Source organism: Orycteropus afer, unplaced genomic scaffold, assembly GCF_000298275.1.
Source record: "Orycteropus afer afer isolate SDZICR_OR568_19922 unplaced genomic scaffold, OryAfe1.0 scaffold00090, whole genome shotgun sequence".
Taxonomy (NCBI): domain Eukaryota; kingdom Metazoa; phylum Chordata; class Mammalia; order Tubulidentata; family Orycteropodidae; genus Orycteropus; species Orycteropus afer.
Window position 1 is genome coordinate 581,285 of NW_006921677.1, and position 14,584 is coordinate 595,868.

The 14,584-nt window shown below is 38.8% G+C and overlaps 1 pseudogene; it reads left to right on the forward strand.

The window, feature by feature from the left end:
• LOC103198307 overlaps window positions 1-11,618 on the forward strand; it is a 44,486-nt pseudogene extending 32,868 nt beyond the window's left edge.
• The last annotated feature ends 2,966 nt before the right edge of the window (window positions 11,619-14,584 follow it).

Here is a 14,584-nt window from a genome sequence, read left to right on the forward strand (position 1 = left end):
CCATGATCTCCTACATAGATCTGCCTCTAAGTGACTGACAGTGGTAGCTGGGCAATATCTATTTCTTCTGGTCTCATGGTCATATAGGCTGAGGATCATGTATTGTACCAATCACTTGGACTAATCGTTTTCATGTGTCTTTGGTTTTCTTCATTCTTCTTTGTTCTGGATGAGGAGAGACCCATCACTGCATTTAGATGGCCGCTTGCAAGCTTTTAAGATCCTAGTCACTATTGCCAAAGTAGGATGTGGAATAATGTTTCTGTGTAGTATGTTATGACAATTGAGCTTGATGTCCCCTATGACCATGGTCCCAAACCCACAAGTCCAACTACTTGTTCCCTCCACGTATTTGGCTATGGCCAAGAAGTGACTACAAACTTGTCACTTGTTAGCTCAAATATATACCTGGGAATTCTTACAGAACATACAAATACAGTTGTAGAAACATTGTCTGCCAACCCTACACATGGTCTTGGGCACACTCGCCCCTACATAAAACCAAAAAAAAAAAAAATAAAAAAAAAAAACCCTTACTGCTGTCGAGTCAGATCTGACACATAGCAACCCTTTCTTGGGTTTTCAAAGCAGTATCCCATGGAAGTAGGTTCCCCAACCTTCTTTCTGAGGAGTGACTGGTGGATTTGAACTGCCAACGTTCTGGTTAGCAAATGCCTTAGGCACTACAATACCGGAGCTCCCTCCTCCCTGCATAAACATATCTAATAGTTCAAGCTGCCTACTCATCTGTCCACCCATAGAACAATGTTTGCCATCACTGACACCACACTACTGTATATGCAAAAAGGTTCATCTTTGTTGTCTGTATCTCCCAAGTACATCTCTAAGTCTTCCTCTTCCTCAATGCCACCATGTTGCCCACTCACATTTGGTATATTCCCCTCCCCTCGACCAAATCCATACTTGTCTCTACATAACTTGCAGTGTTCCTTCCCCTCCCCCCCTCCCCCTGGTAATCAACAAAGAAAGTTTCCTTCTATATATAAACCTTCCCTTGACTTTTTACAACAATGCACTGATATAATATTTGTCCTCCTGTGACTTACTTCACTCAGTGTAATATCCTCCAAGTTCATCCACGTTATGTGGTGTTTTGCAGATTGTATGTCATTCTTTAGGGTTACATAGTATTCCTTTGTGTATATATACTATAATTTGGTTATCTATTCTTCTGTTGATGAGTACATTCTTTTGTTATGGATCTGTTCAACTTATCCACCTAAGTTTGTGTTAGTTTAGGTATGTAGATTTATGTAGATTATGTAGATTATGTAGTTATGTAGATTTGTAGAAATCTGCCTATTTTTTCAAGATTTTCAAATTTGTTTGTATAGTTCTTGATAGTGTCCTGATATTATCTTTTTTTATTTCAGTTGGTTCTGTTGTGATGTTGCCCAATTCATTTATTATTTGTATTATTTGTATTCTCTACCTCTTTTCTTTTCTTGTATTTGTCAGGGGTTGGTCACTTTTATTAATCTTTTCAAAAAAACAGCTTCTACTCCTGCTGATTGTGGTAGTTAAGGTTGTGTGTCAACTTGGCTGAGTCTGGTTGAGTGGCAGCTGGATGTAGAATTCCCCATGGTGAGAATGGTAATAATCAACTCCATGGTGGAGTCCACTGTGAGCAACTGAGTAACTGCCTTTAAGATGTGGTCTGTTTCCCGTATATAAAAAGCAGCTTTGGGAATGGTCTCTAGCTTATGGAACACTTGAATCCTGCATGTAGCTGAGTCATTGTTCAGCAGCTGCCATTCTCTGCCAACCTTGGGACTTTTAATGGACTTGAATTAATGGCCTGCCATGTGGTCTGGTAATATTAGCACTGTGCCTTGTTGACTTTGGGTTTGTCAGCCTCAGCAGCCAGCAGCTGAGTGAAGAAAAGCCTCCAGCTTCACTGGGCTGGGAGCAGGAGGCAGAGCTGAAACCCAAGGTTGAGGGGCTTTCACCTAGCCCCTAGAGCATCGCACCTTGAACTCAGACTTAAAGCCTCCAAAATTTAAGAATAAACTCCTGTTTGTTAAAGCCATCTCATTTGTGGTTAGAGCAGCACAGAGATAACCAGAACATTGATTTTTTTTTTTTCTATTGTCTTTCTATTTTCTGTTTCATTTATTTCTGCTCAAGTCTTTTATTCTTTCCTTTCTTCTGGTGCTTATGAGCTTTACAGGCTGTTCATTTTCTCATTGTTTAAGATGTTATATTAAGGTGTTTATTTTGGTTCTTTCTTCTTTTTTTGATGTGTGCATTTATTGCTGTAAATTGGCCTCTGACGACTGCTTTACTTGTGTCCCAAAGATTTTAGTATGATGTGTTTTCATTCTTGTTTGATTCAAGGAATTTTTTAGTTTCTTTTTCTTTTCTTTTTTTTTATTTCTTCTACGATCCAGTCATTCTTAAGGGAGTGTTGTTCAGTTGCCATGTGTTTGCTCTTTTTCCATTCATCTTCCTATTGTTGATTTCTAATTTTATAGCATTGTGATCTGAGAAGACGCTTTGCAGTATTTCAATGTTTTTAAATTTATTAAGGTTTGCTTTATGGCCTAACATATGGTTTCTCATGGAGAATGTTCTGTATGCAATGGAAAAGAATATACATTGTGCTGTTGGTGGGTGAAGTGCTCTATAGATGTCTATAAGATCAAGATGGTAGATTATATTGTTTAGTTCTTCTGCATCTTTGTCAAGTTTCTTTCCAGTTGTTCTATTTTTTGTTGAAAGTGCTGTATTAAAATCTCCTACTATAACTATGGAGTCATCTATTTGCCTTAGCAATTCTGTTAAAGTCTGATCTATGTATTTTGGGGCTCTTTCATTGGGTCCATATATATTAATTATGATTATATCTTAATGCTCAATTGATCCCTTAGTGATTACATAATGTACTCCCTTGTGTTTTATGGTGGTTTTTACCTTAAAGTCAATTTTATCAGAAATTAATATTGCCATCCCTGCTCTTATTTGGTTGTCCTTTGCTTGATATATCTTTTTCCAACCTTTAATTTTTAGTCTATTTTATCTTTGTCTCTAAGGTGTGTCTCTTATAGACAGCATATTGATGGATTTTGTTTTGTTATCCAGTCTGCAACCCTCCATCTCTTGAGTGGTGCATTTAATCCATTAACATTCAGTGTAATTATTGACAAGTATGAATTGGTTGCTGTCATTTTATTATGTGCTTTTTGTGATATTCCTGATTTCTTTGTGCCATAAAATTTTCTGTGCTGAGTTCATTTTGTTTATGAATCATGTTATCATTTCTTTCATTGCTGTTGTTTTAGTATTTGCTAAATATTTGTGCTTGTCCTCTTTTTTATTGTGATGTGAAAGTTTATCATTTTTCTTTGAGGTTACCCTTTGATTTATAATTTTCTCCCCAAGTTTAGAACAGTTCATTCTATATTACAACTCTCTTGACTTCCTTACCATTTAGAAGTTCTGCGACTACACTATTTTTTCCCTCTTATTGGTTTGTAGTTGTCCTCCTTTGCCAATTGATGGCTCTGGTTCCCTGGTTATAATCTTGTCAGCTTATGTTACTTTCAATATTTCCAAAACTGGATTGGTTTCTGGGTTATGCAATCATGTGTATTAAATGTTGGTTGTTGTTTGCTGTTATTGGTTCTCTGTCCAAAGGACTCTCATTAGATCTCTTGTAAAATTGGTCTGGTTTTAACACATTCTCTTAATTTCTGCTTATCTGGAAATCTAATTTCATCATTATATTTGAGGACAATTTTGCTGGGTATATAATTCTTGAAAATTGTTCTGTTTCAGGGTTGTGTGTATACTATCCAATTTCCTTCTCAACTGCATAGTTTCTGCCAAGGAATCAGAGCTTATTTTTATTGGTTGTCCTTTGTAGGTTATTCCCATACTGCTTTCAGGATTCTTTATTTGTCTTTGGTTTGGGTGCGTTTGATGATCATATGTCTTGGTGATTTTCTTTTGGAGTCTATCCTGTTTTGGGTTTGTTGGACTTCCTGAACGGATATATTCTCATCTTTCATCATATCAGAGAAGTTCTTTTCCAACAAATCTTGGACAATTTTCTCAGTGATTTTGTTTTTCTCTTCCTATCTGGAATTCCTATTACATATAGGTTATTCCTTTTGATGGTATCCCACATGAACCTTAGGTTTTCTTCATTTTGTTTTGATTTTTTTTTTTTTTTTTTTTTCTGAACGATCCCTTTCTAAAGAAGGATTAAGGTATTTGTCTTCAATCTCATTAATTCTGCCTTCCATTCATTCAATTCCACTCCTTTTCCCTTTCAATGTGTTATCTACTTCTGGAAACTTAGTATTAATCTTCTGATTTTGTATCTATAGATTTTGTATCACTTCTAATTTTTCATGTATTTTGTCATTTTTTTCTTGTATTTTCTTCTGAAATTATTCTTGGGCTTTGTATACATTTTTGTTTAATTCTGTCAATGTTTTCCTTGATCTGTCTCTCAATCCACTGATGGTACCTTGATATAATTATATTGAATTCCTTATCAAGGAATTCCAATGCTGCTTCTTTCTCAAGGATGTGTCTGGATCTGTATCCTACTTGTTTCTACTGCTTTATCTTGCTTCTTTGTGTGGACTTTGCTGGTCTGTTGTCTCCAAGACATTGTGGTACTGCTATATTTATATTTAAGTGGTGATTGTATGTTGCAGTGATTAACCCAAGATTTTCTTTTTCTTTGGATGTATCTGAGTAAGCAGGTTACTGTTCTCCTCTGTTCACTAGTTGGCAGCAGCACTTATGCACTTACCACCTGTCTCCTGGTGGGTGTGTTAGAGAATGAGAGTGGCTACACAGAGGTCTGTTAACTGTTTTTGAAGAGTAGTTAAGGGTAAGTCTGGCTGTTACTGGTTGTCATGTATCATTGGCCACATCCCTAGGGAAATTCCCTTTCAATGGATTGGCTAATCAGAACATATACTTCTGATCCCATCATGGGAATAACCACATCACAGCTGCTTAAACCACACAGAATTGTGGTCCAGCCAAGTTGACATACAACTCCAACTATCACAGTCCACCCCTTGTCAACTTGGCAGTTGTGCGCATCTTGTTAATCATATATAATCTCTAAATAAGGACAATTATAAAGTCATATTTGCACCTAACATGATATGCTAACACACGTACAACCAAATGCATTAACCTTACTTACATTTCACAGTTCATAACAGAAGAAAACAAAAATATTTGATGCACATATACAATGAAGAAATATAACAATCACAATCCTAGTTTCTGCAATTGGTCACATGGTTGTAGCTGATATTCAAAACTATTTTCTTCCACCACCCATTCTGTATTTCTCTTGCCCTCAGCACACACCTCAGCTGGTTGTGGTTCTTTGCCTGGTGGGGTGACACAAACCTTCATTCCTAAAGGGTCTAGGCCATTAGCAGTCATATCAGAATTGGATTGATGTAACTTTCCATTGACTTTAATCACAGAGCATGGTAGTACTAAGAGACATCCTAAGGAATCTCCTATATTCTAGACTTATTCTTCTTTATCTCTATCATGTAATGTCAATCCAATTTCCCTTTGGTAATCAGGATCTATCACACCAGATAGTATGGTAATCCTTTTCTTTGTCTGTTCATCCAGAGGCATGAGGAAGCCAAAATGGTTGGGTGGCCTTCTTAATTTCCAGTTCAATGCAATCAGTATTGTGTCTCCAGGTGGGAGTATCCCTCCCTTTGGGTCTAAGATCTCCAGATCCACAGAGCATAGGGTAGAAGGGACAGGAAGCAAAAAATTTTTGAATGGGTCACAAGGGGTAATAGTGAGTGGTACCACTCCCTTTTCCACCCCTTGGTTCCTGGACTCATAAATCCTGGCTATTGGAGAAACAGAACTGTATATTGGACGCTAGTTTAAAGCATATACAGCCTCCTGGGGAACATTACCCCGACCCTTCAAGGTATTGCCACCTAGCTGGTACTGTAATTGTGTTTTCAGTAGGCCATTCCATCGTTCTATCAAGCTAGCTGCTTTGGGATGATGATGGGGAACATGGTAATACCAGTGAATTCCATGAGCATAGGCCCATTGCCTCAGTTCATTTGCTGTGAAGTCAGTCCCTTGATCTAAGCAATGCTGTGTGGAATATTATGAAGGTGGATAAGGCATTCTGTAAGTCCACAGATGATAGTTTTGACAGAAGCATTACATGCAGGAAAGGTGAATCCGTATCCAGAATAAGTATCTATTCCAGTAAGCACAAAATGTTGTCCTTTCCATGATGGAAGTGGTCCACTGTAATCAACCTGCCAGCATGTTGCTGGCTGATCATTCTGAGGAATGGTTTCACATTGTGGAATCAGTGTTGGTCTCTGCTGCTGGTGGATTGGGCACTCAGCAGTGGCAGTAGCCAAATCAGCCTTGGTAAGTGGGAGTCCATATTTCTGAGCCAATGCATAACCTCCATCCCTACTACCATGGCCACTTTGTTCATGAGCCCATTGAGCAATGACATGAGCTGGGGAGAAAGAATGGTTGGTTTCCACTGAACATGTCATCCTATCCACCTGATTGTTAAAGTCCTCATCTGCTGAGGTCACCTTTTGGTGGGCATTCACATGAAACACAAATATCTTTACTCCTTTGGTCCATTCAGAGAGATCTATCCACATACCTCTTCCCCATACATCCCTCACCAATCTTCCAATCATGCTCCTCCCAAGTCCCAGACCATCCAGCCAAGCCATTAGCCACAGCCCATGAATCCATATATAATTACACATCTGGCTGTTTCTTATTCCATGTAAAGTGAACAGCCATGTGCATGACTCGAAGTTCTGTCCACTGGGAGGATTTCCCTTTACCACTGTCCTTCAAGGAAGTCCTGGAAAGAGGCTGCAGTGTTGCTGCTGTCTACTTTTGAATGGTGCCTGCATATCACACAGAACCATCTGTAAACCAGGCATGAGTGTTGTCTTCCTCAGTCAACTGATCATAAGGAACTCCCCATGAGGCCATAGGTGCAGAGTGGGACAGGGAAGGTAATGTGACTGGAGTGGAGACCACAGGCATTTGGGCCACTTCCTCATGCAACTTACTTGTGCCTTCAGGTCCTGTTTGAGCCCAATCTCTGATATACCACTTCCATTTAATGATGGAGTGCTGCTGTGCACGTCCAACTTTATGACTCTATGGGTCAGACAACACCCAGTTCATGATGGGCAGCTCAGGTCTCATGGTGACTTGGCAGCCCATGTTTAGGCATTCATTCTCTACTGAAGCCCAATAACAAGCTAAAAGCTGTTTTTCAGAAGGAGAGTAGTTATCTGCAGAGGATGGCAGGGCTTTGCTCCAAAATCCCAAGGGTCTGCATTGCAATTCACCAATAGGGACCTGCCAGAGACTCCAAACAGTATTTCTATCTACTATAGACACTTCAAGAACCATTAGATCAGCCAGGTCATATGGCCCAAGTGGCAAAGTAGCCTGCACAGCAGCCTGAACCTGTTGCAAAGCCTTCTGTTGTTCTTGGTCCCACTCAAAACTAGCAGCTTTCCAAGTCACTTGATAAATAAGCCACAGCAGCACACTCAAATGAGGTATATGTTGTCTCCAAATTCCAAAGAGGCCCACCAGATGTTGTGCCCTCATTTCAGTAGTGGGGGAAGTCAGATACAATAACTTATCCTTCACTTTAGTAGGAATATCTCAACGTGTCCCACACCATTAGACCACTAGAAATTTCACTGAGGTGGAAGGTGCCTGAATTTTTGTTGTGTTAATTTACCAACCTCTAGCACACGTATGTCCCACCAATAAGTCTAGAGTCATTGATACTTCTTCCTTACTAGGTCCAATCAGCATAATGTCATCAATATAATGGACCAGTATGATGTCTTGTGGAAGGGAAAGGTGATCAAGAACCCTACAGACTAAATTATGACATAGTGCTGGGAAGTTGATATACCCCTAAAGAAGCACTGAAAAAGTATACTATTGGCCTTACCAGCTGTGTTAGACTGGGTTCTCTAGAGAAACAAAACAAGTAAAGCTTATATATATTGAGAGAGAGAGAGAGATTTATCTTAAGAAAATGGCTCACACACTTACAGAAGCTGGCAAGTCCAAAGTTCTTGGATGAAACGTCAAGCTGGAAGCTATTCCTGACTCTTGAAGGTGCAGGGCTAAGGAGTACAAGGTTGGAAGGTAGTACACTGACTATTGATTCTAATGAATGATGAATCCAAGATCTCCAGGCCGAATGGTGAACTGTTCACTTACAGACAGCTGTGGGCAGTACAACAGAATCCTGATCCACAGAAGAACATACTGGAAGCAGGCCACACCCCTAGGGAAACTCCCTTTCAATGGATTGACTGCTCAAAATATATTCATCTGATTCTATCATGGGAATATCCATATCACAATTGCTTAAACCACACAGAATTGTGGTCCAGCCAAGTTGACACACAGCTCCAACTATCATATCAACTGAAGGCAAACTCCTTCTGATGGTCCTTTGAAATTGATATTGCAAAAAAGGTATTGGCCAAATCAATAGCTGCATACCAAGTACTAGGAGATGTACCAATTTGCTCAAGCCATTAAACCACATCAGGAACAGCAACTGCAATTGGAGTCACCACCTGATTAAGTTTATGATAATCTACTGTCATTCTCCAAGATCTTTCTGTTTTAAATCCAGAGTGTTGTTCATGTGACCTAGAATTCTTCTATTTATACAGGCCAAATAGGCGAATTAAATGGGGATGTGGTTGGAATCTCCACCACTGCATCTTTCAAGTCCTTGATGGTGGCAGTAATCTCTGCAACCCTTCCAAGGATGTAGTATTGCTTTCAATTTACTATTTTTGTAGGTAGAGGCAGTTCTAATGGCTTCCACTTGGCTTTTTCTACCATAATAGCCTTTACTTCACATGTCAGGGACCCAATGTGGGAATTCTGCCAATTGCTCAGTATATGTATCCCAATTATGTATTCTGGAACTGGGGAAATCACTACCGGATGGGTTCAGGGATCCACTGGATCCACTGTGAGGCACACCTTAGCTAAGACCCCATCAATAATTTGACCCCCACTCTGACTGGTGGGCCACAATGATGCATTGGGTTTCCTGGAAAGTCAGTTCAGAGCCACTGTCCAGTAATCCCAGAAAAGTCTGATTATTTCCTTTTCCCCAATGAACAGTCACTCTCATAAAAGGCCTCAGATCCCTTTGGGGAAGGCTTGGAGAAAGATTGACATTACAAATTTTTGGCATTATAATGGGGTTCTTCCTCAAAGGTATCGGCCTCCCCTTCATTCAAGGGGTTGTGGGTCTGTAAACTGACTCAAGTCTGGGAATTGATTGAGAGGCCATGACTCTGTATTCTGGCAATTCAATCTAGGCTACTGTTCATGTGACCTAGAATTCTTCTGTCTATACAGATCAAGTAGATATTTAATAAGTTTGCCATATTTTTCACTACTAGGAATACCATGTGCAAATAGCCAATGCCATAATTCCACATGAGTCAGACTATTCTGATTACTGTTCCAACTCTGCTGTCCATTATGGTAACCACACCCACCTTGTCTTTGTCGATTAACTGCTGAATTTGCCCCTACTACTACGGGGTCCAATCAGCCCCATCACAGTTAAGTGTCTTAGTTCAATTAGGGCAGTTCCCACTGCCAAATCTGGTTTATATAAAATAGCAATCACAGCAGTCTTCAAGGATGCGGGAGCTCCCTTCACAAATTTATTCCTCGCTGTATTGGTGAAAGGCGTGTCTTCTGGACTCTCCCTTTCTGGCTCTTGGGGTCTAATCTGATAAATCCATTCTTACAGGCCAATTTCCCTAAGCCTCTGGATACCTTCTTCTACATTATACCAAGGCAAGTCTGGTACTTCAACTTGACTTAAGGTAGGCCACCGCATAATCCATGCCTCAGTAAGCCAACCAAATAAACTATTAGATCCTTTCCTAACCTCTCAAACTGAAACACTGAATGAAGAATCTGTGCTTAGTGGGCCTAAATCAATAAACTCAGACTGATCCAATGTTACATTCCTTGCACCATTACCCCACACCGTCAGTGGCCATTCCCATACATAATCTCCAGGTTTCTTTCTGTATATGTTAACAAAATTAAGTAGGTCTTTTCAGATGTAGCATGCCACCTCCTCAGTCACAATTTCTATTTCACCTTTTGGGGTGCTCTTGGACTAGCACTTTAGTTATAAGTCTAGCAACAACAATGGGTGGTTGGGGCAGTTCCTGAGAACATTCCACAATGTCTTCCATGGCCTCTGCCTCAAGCAATGACCCAGCAGGAACAGTTGGGCTAATCCCATCAAACTGAGGTGGAGGGGAGAATGGTTTTACAGTAATCCCTCCAGATGAGAGGGATTCAATAGAATTTACAGGCTCCTTATCCTGATCTTCCTGATTATCTGCCTATATGTCTCCATTCCTGGTTTCAGGATCCCATTTTTTCCCAATCAATGCCCTCACTTTAACTTCAGACACCATTCTGGGTTGGTAATTTAATTGGTGTTGTAATTCAGCCACCATGACAATAAGACTCTGGGTTTGGTTTTCAGCAATATCAGCTCTGTTACTAGAAGAAATAAGGCTTTCTTTCAGAGCACAATTGGAAACACTGAGGTCTTTTACGTGGTGCTTAAACTGTGACTCAGCAGCCCTGAGATCATCTTGCTCTTTTACCATTTTGTCTAGTGTAAGTAGGACCAACCAACTAGCTTCCTTATACTCCTCATGCTGACAAAATTGCAGAAAGGTATCAAATATGCAATCACCACACAGAATTGTGGTCCTGCCAATTTGACACACAGCTCCAACTATCACAGTGTCATGGTTTGGAGCCCTCAGGCAGGATTTATCAAATTGAGTATGCAATGGAAGCTGTCAAACAAAGCTCAGCCACAGTTGGTCTGAAATTGAAAACTCATGCAGTATTCATTGCATTGAAGAACTTGCAGTTCATCAGAAAAAAATTCTCCATGTTGGCAACCATTGGTATTTCAATTGTGGGACTTACTGCTGATGCTAGACTGTTATGTAATTTCATGCACCAAGAATGTTTAGATTCAAGATTTGTGTTTGACAGACCTCTTCCTGTGTCTCATCTTGTGTCTCGAATTAGGAGCAAGACCCAGATACCAACACAGCAATATACCAGAGACCACATGGTGTGGGACTGCTCACTGCTGATTATGATTATATGGGCCCTCACAATTTCCAAACCTATCCATCTGCTAACAATTTTGACTGCAGACCTAGTCCATTGAAGCCTGCTATCAATCAGCTTATACTTACTTAGAGAGACATATTTCAGAGTTCATGGAGTGCAGTTTGAATGAACTGGTTAAACATGGTCTGCATGCCTTAAGAGAAACACTTCCTGCCAAGCAGAACTTAATTACAAAAAATGTTTCCATTGGTATTGTTGGTAAAGACTTGGAGTTTATGATCTATGATGATGATTATGTATCTCCATTCCTGGAAGGTCTTGAGCAAAGACCACAGAGAAAGGCCCAGCTTGCTCAGCCTTCTGATGAACCTGCAGAAATGGCTGATGAACCAATGGAACATTAAGCAATAAACTAGTCTGCATATATATTATCAAACATGTAAGAATGCAGGAACATGTAACTGAATGACAGTAACCTATACTTTAAGAACCAAAAGATGAAGAGTGGTATGTTTTAGGAATCACTCTGTAATGTGAGTTTTTTCCAAGCAACCTAATTAAAACCATATAATTTTTTTTTAAGAGGGTCTATATAATTTTCTAGAAAGTACAGGCTGTCTGTACTACTGTTTTTATATGAAGAACATAGTGTCTTTATCATTTTAAAGGCAACTATGAAATAAAATAGTTACATCTGCTGGTTAAAAAAAAAAAAGCCAAAAGAAATATGAATAGAAAAAGAGGGGGAGACACAATAGCTGGGCAGGGGGGGAATAAGAGAAAATAGGTAGAGTATGAGAATAATAAAGAAAAAAATGAGAAGAAATAAAAAAAAAAAAAAAGGAAAGCAAAGAGTGGGGAGAACCCCAAAGAAAAAAAAAGGGATGCAGGAAAAGGCAAGAGATAAAAAGCAAAAAACTAGAAACTAGGAAGGGAAGAAGAAATCATAATAATACTAATAATAATAAAAAGTATGGGAGGAAAAAAAAAGGAATCATTTTAAAAAAAAAAAATCTGGCTGGGGTGGAGCATAGTACCCAGGCTCCACCAAAGCACCCAAACTTTAATGGAATTCCTACCAGGACAGAAAGTGGGTGGGAGTGAGGGATGGCTGCACCTCTGTTCACCAAGAGGATGTGAGGTATGAGAGTAACAAGGGGAATATCACATCTTTTCTAAACCTGTTTCTGGTATGTCCTTGCTGTACCCAGCAAGTGGAGCTTATTCTTAGGTCCCTCGAATCTGAGAGCATGCTGTCACTTTAAATATCCCAAATAGTCAAACTGCTTGAAAACATTCAAAATTGCTGTATCTTCCAGACAACCAAAATCCACAGCTCAGTTTATCTCCTTCTACATTGTTTCCCCTTTTATTCACCAGCCACCAGTGCAATCTTCCATGTAGCCCCTGGTTATTAGGGCTGATTTTTAAGTTAATTCTTAGGTCCTCACACCACTTAGCAAAATCCAAACTGTCTGTGCTGTCAGGATGACTAACAGTCTATAGATCTGTGTGTCTCCTTTCTCACTTTTTTCATGCAGGTTCTTCTACTACTTAGAGTTTAGTTCACTTCTGTATCTTTCCTTTCAAAGCGCAGGGCTCCAGGATTATGTTCAGTACCCGTGTTAATTCGTTCCTCTTTTCTTTGTTGAAGAGGGTCTGTGTAGTTTGTCTGTTTATCCCACCATCTTACTGGAACCCATGCCCCAGAGTTTTATTTTTGTTTTTAAATTATTCTTTTTATCTTCCTTTTTTTTTTTTTTCCTCTTTCTTGTCTCTGGTTCTTAGTTGCCCCACCCCCATCTTTTTGCTTTCTTTTGGTTCTTTCCATCCCTTATTTTTCCTTTTGTAGCTTTCCAATTTTTTCCTTACTGTTTTACTCTTTCTCTTTTCTCTCATTCCTGCCTTCCCAGATAGTGTGGCTGTTTTTTTCTTTAAAATCTTTTTTCCCATTATATTTATTTTATACTGTTATAATATGTGCTGAAATTTTTTCTTCTCATTTATTGCATTTCTTTTTTCTCTCTTTTTTTTTTATTTGTGTGATTATTCCTGTTTATGAGGTTTCAGTTTCTTTTGCTCTTTATTTTATTTTATTTTCATGCTTTATTTATTTATATATTTGTCTAACTCAGTGGGAGACAACAACCATTTCAGCCCTACCAACCCATACCTGTACCTCCTTCAGTCCCTGTCACTCAGTGAGGCCCACCACTTGGTTTTGTACCAATTGAACAATGAAAGATGGCAGCCAATACCAGCTCAACTCATCGTCAAATGCTCTTCATGAGCAGCTAACAGAGGTCTGTGCTCACAGTCTCATTCTGTATCACACTCACCAAGAGACAGGTGTTTATTGCTGAAGTGCTAACAACTAGTGAATAGAGGAGTGCAGTATCTGGTTAACACAGATGTATAAAAAAAAAGAAAAAAGAAAGAAAAATATTGTGAATCACACCAATATACAAACACAAATTAAACATAAATTCAACAACATCACAATGACTCAAAGACACCAGACCATGATAGTCAAAACAAGAAAATAAGATAAAGCAGTAGAAATAAAGGACCAGGATACAAACACTGAAAACATCCCTGCAGGAAAAGTAGGACTGGAACTCCTTGATAAAGAATTAAAAAAATATACATTTGGGTACTTTAAACAAATTGAGACACAGATCAAGAAAAACACTGATAAGATCAAGGTAAACACTGACCAAATTAAGGAAAACACAGACAAAACCCTAAAAAATAAATTGAAAGAAAACACGAGAACAAATTAACAAAACAAACAAAAAAATAAAAATAATACAAAAACAACAAACAAATCCAGAAAATTAATACTCAGATTTCAGAAATAGATAACACATTGAAAGGACAAAGAAGTAGAATCAAATGAATGAAAGACAGAATTAATGAAATTGAAGATAAATATCTCAATACTACTTTGTTAAGGGAGCAATCAGATAAAAGATCAAAACAAAATGAAGAAAGCCTAAGATTCATGACTTATGCGTAATTGGAATTCCAGAACAGGAAGAGACAGACAAAACCACTGAGAAAATTATTGAAGATTTGTTGAAAGAGAATTTCCTTAATGTGATAAAAGGTGAGAATATAACCATTTAAGAAGCCCAGCAAACTCCAAACAGGACAGACTCCAAAAGAAAATCAGCAATGCATATCATCAAACTCACCAAAATCTAAGACAAAAAACGAATCCTGAAAGCTGCAAGGGAAAAACGAAAAGTTACTGATAAAGGCAGCCATTCAGACTAAGCTCTGATTTTTCAGCAGAAACTGTACAGGCAAGAAGGCAATGGGATGATTTATGTAAAACCTTGAAAGAAAAAAATTTCAACCAAATATT